This window comes from Lolium rigidum, chromosome 1 (genome assembly GCF_022539505.1).
Source record: "Lolium rigidum isolate FL_2022 chromosome 1, APGP_CSIRO_Lrig_0.1, whole genome shotgun sequence".
Classification (NCBI taxonomy): domain Eukaryota; kingdom Viridiplantae; phylum Streptophyta; class Magnoliopsida; order Poales; family Poaceae; genus Lolium; species Lolium rigidum.
In genome coordinates, this window is record NC_061508.1 from 93,406,150 (window position 1) to 93,410,664 (window position 4,515).

Genomic DNA, 4,515 nt, shown 5'->3' on the forward strand with positions numbered 1-4,515 from the left:
GAAGATACTATTCAGTTCTTCATGACATGCCAATGAAGCGCATGATATGGGCTGTCCAGATCAACCACTTCAAACAGAATAGTCTCCACATGGCAATTATCTCGGCCGCCAAACAAGACATCAACTTGGACTTTGCCCATTGGAGAGCAGGACAATCCCGGAACTATGTCGTGGAAGGTTGTGCGGCTCGGTTCCAGCATGTTTTCCGTGATGCCTAGTGTGTGCATGGTATGCCGGTACATCATGTGGATGTTGCTGCCGTTATCGATCAGCACTTTGCTAAACCGGACACGCGCTGATAGCCCATGCATTATGGGATCTACCACCAGAGCATATCCACCCAGATTTGGCATCACTTTGGGATGATCTTTCAATGACCAAGTAATCTCTTGTTCCGACCATTGCATGTATCTCGGCACTGCCGGTATGACAGCATTTCCTTCCATAGAACGTCGGTGCACACTTTGCCGGTTTCTTGGCTCGGTTACGAAAACCACACAGCACATGTCCGGATCGTGATACACGTTCCGGCCTTGAGGTGCTTTGAAGTTGTGGCACTTCATCAGCCCAACAAATTTGGATGACCAAATTCTCGGTCACCACCGAGAGTTGAAGGATGGCGACGTGCTTATTATCTCTACCCTCGCGATGGTCGGTGAACTCGCAGACCAAGCCCACTAATAACTTGATTGGTGCGGCATCGAGGAAATCCCTCTTGACGCCGCGAATCCACCTCTCCACCCTTGATGCATGCAGAGTGACCGTGATCTTGAAGTGCATCCCTTCGACGGTGAGGTAGTACACCCGAGATCGTGGTAGAGAGAGCGAGCTGCTCCATTGGGACCGGGGCGGGAGAGAGATCTTTGGGAGAGATGGCTAATGGAGGATGTAAAGGATGTGACTAATGGAGGAGATGTGAAGATGCATATATAGGTGAGGGAGGTGAACATGCTAGCCACCGGGTGATCAATTCCTGTGGCGGGCCGCCGGCGGTGATGCAACTTCCGGCCGGATCGATTTCCGTGTGCCGATGCAACTTCCGAGGAAGATTAATTAGTAAAGGTGACGATGGTCGATTTCCGGTGTGCATGGATGTACGAATGCATGGTTGCATGCATGCATGCCCACGAATCAACCGCGCCAGTTCATGGTCCGGTTGCGTCGGCCGGATATATGGGACACGTTATTAGTCCTCGACTTAGGAAATAAACATGTTGTACCGTGTTTCGCAAAAAAAAATGTTTTTGTTTATGCACTGGTGCTCATTTGTACTACATATATTCTTACTAAGATGAGTAATAACACCTCTCATGTTAAAAAACGCATTGGTGGTTAAGACAATGTTTGGCTTAGTTCTGCAAACAAGCTTCCAATTAATTAAGCACCTATCAATATGCATGCTAGGGCATGAATATGCAATGCATATGGGTTTTTATCTAAGTACCGATGCTTACCTGCTCTAGCTAGCCAAGCACACTGATCTCCTCTACAAAATAAGCACTAGCATGAAAGAAAATGCTTCGTTAATATTTATAAGCACACAAGCTAATTAATTAAGCACCTTGGATTGTCCATCAGTTCGGACTTTTGGTTGCGTTGGCTAGTTAGTGAATGAAGCTTGACACGACGAGCACTTTAGAAATATCTAGGTTGCAAAAGCAAAGTCAGAGGAGTGCAGGTGGAAGCGAGGAAGGCCAAAATGTTTGAATTGTGATCCCGCACATTTGGGACCCATATGTCCGAAATTTGTCAAAATGGGCAGCCCGAGTTGGCGCGAGGGGGAAAATATTCAATTGAATCAAATGTCCTATTTACCCATGTGTCCTGAGGGTTGTAAGCATGTAACGCCTGAACCCAAAGGTAGGGTAAGGGTATTCGTGTGGAATTGAGGAATTTTTGCCAGAATAAGCACTCCCAACCTAGACCTATGTGTACCTCCCATCCAGTTTTCCCCAATTCCACGAACCATAGATCTCTATCTCTCTCTCTCTCTCTCTCTCTCTCTCTCTCTCTCTCTCTCTCTCTCTCTCTCTCTCTCTCTCTCTCTCTCTCTCTCTCTCTCTCCGCTACCGTTCAAACAGACGCCGGAGCGCTCCGGCAGTGTTGCATCTGGAGCTACGTCCGGGTGACATCGTCATCGTTTCGGCCAAGTCATCTCCCTCATCGCCTCCTTTAGCCGACCAACTTAAAGCCCTCTCTGCCCGCACAACACCCTTGCCGCACTTGCGATGTCGAGGCCAAGAGGTCTTGCATTGGGTATAGTATTTTTGCGCACCCACTAATTCAATTTAGGCCTCGTTTGGGAGCTTTTTTTTTTGAAGTATTGTGGAAATACTTCAGTTTCTGAAAATGTTGAAGTATTGAATATTTCAATGCGTTTGGATCTAACGAATAATGCTGTTTTCGGCTAGGCACACCCTGTGACTTCCCCTGTTCATCTGTTTTGATTGTTATGTATGTGCCTAGCAGAGAAAAAATAGATAGCCTAGTAGTTTTCGTGATGCATGGCCTGTGTTTATTGGAATGGCTATGCAGCAACGGCAAGAGGCCAACTTTTTAGCAGCAAACTACTTGTTCTATACATGAGAGCCGATGCATGGTAACAATCCAGCAAATAGACAGTAAAACAACACTTCCCAAACTCCCGATGGCAATGGTTACCCAATACTGGCTTACCCATCGGGATTTTACCCATTATGGTAGGACTGAGATCAAGAGCCGAATGGCGCAGCATGAGCATGTCACCTGATCCCAGTCGATGAGGGTAATGGTATGGTAGAAAAGTTTAACCCGTGGGAAGTAAATGGTAAAAAAATCTCTACCCGATGGGTATGGCGGGTGTGGGTATGAGAATGCAAAACCCATACCCGCATACCCCACCTACCCTTTATGTTACCTCATTCGATCCTTTATTGTAATCTTTAAATTTCTGTGAACCTATGAAGTTGACGAGTTTGAATTATATATCGGTATGTTCTTATGTAACTTATGTTTGGCAGTAATGTTGTATTCTTTCATATATGTTGGGTTGTACTAAAATGCTGATCTTTTCACATAGCTTGTGCTGTTTTGCTATTTATATGCATATTCCATACTGATTTGCTGTCTTTTCTTATACATATGTTACATTGATGTTTCTCTTAATATACGTGGTATGTTTTGCTGTTCCTTTTTCATATGTTATGGTTTGCTGAATCATTTAAGGAATGATATATATATTATTGTTTTTATTATATGTTGTGCTATTATATTGCTTTATTGCATTTGTTTGGACTGTAGGGTGGGTATTAACCGTGTTTTTTTACCCATTCTGATGCGGGTATGTGTTAAAAACTGTACCAAGGTGCGGGTGTGGGTAGGTGGTAAGATTTCAGGATATGGGTGTGATGTCTATGCACGCTTCTATTCCTGTAGACAGTGTTGGGCCTCCAAGAGCAGAGGTTCGTAGAACAGCAGCAAGTTTTCCTTAAGTGAATCACCCAAGGTTTATCGAACTCAGGGAGGTAGAGGTCAAAGATATCCCTCTCAAGCAACCCTGCAATTAAGATACAAGAAGTCTCTTGTGTCCCCAACACACCGAATACACTTGTAAGATGTATATGTGCACTAGTTCGGCGAAGAGATAGTGAAATACAAGTAATATGGATGATTATAAGTAGTAATTGCAATCTTTAATAAAAATGGCAGCAAGCGAACATGTAGCAGAACTTGTTGGAAACGGTGTTTCAATGCTTAGAAACAAGGCCTAGGGATCATACTTTCACTACTGGACACTATCAACAATGATCACATAATTGAATAAATAAATGCTACTCTCAAACACTCTCTTGTTGGATAACAAACACCATTCATTGTGTAGGGCTGCAAAAGCACACCTCAAGCCGGAGTAAACAATCTCCACAACGTCATAAAGGAATCACACACGATGCGCACACTGTCACCATCACACCGTGGAGAGTGATTCTCGAGTTCATATTAAAGTAACCTCTAGAGTGCATAATAGACAAGAGTAACATCTACATATTCAACTAGATCACAAAGCTCATGATCACATAACGATCACACCATGGGAGAGAGAGATGAACCACATAGCTACCGGTAGAGACCTCAGCCTCGGGGGAGAACTACTCCCTCCTCATCATGGGAGACAGCAACGGCGATGAAGATGGCAATGGAGTCGATGGAGATGGCTTCGGGGGCAATTCCCCGTCCCGGCAGGGTGCCGAAACAGAGACTTCTGTCCCCCGAATTAGGGTTTTTGGTGGCGGCGGAGCTACAGAACTCTTCTCATATTTTTGCTCTTCGTACTAGGGTTTTCGGAGACGAAGGAATAAATAGGCGAAGGGGCAGCGTCGGGGGAGCCAGGGGGCTCCCTCCCCACATGTCGGCGCGGGGGTCCCACTACCGCGCCGCGCTATGGTGTGGGCCCCCTGCTGGCGTTCCTCTACTCTTCTTCAGTCTTCTGGAACACTCCGTGGAAAATAGGGTCGTGGGCTTTTGTTTCGTCCAATTCCG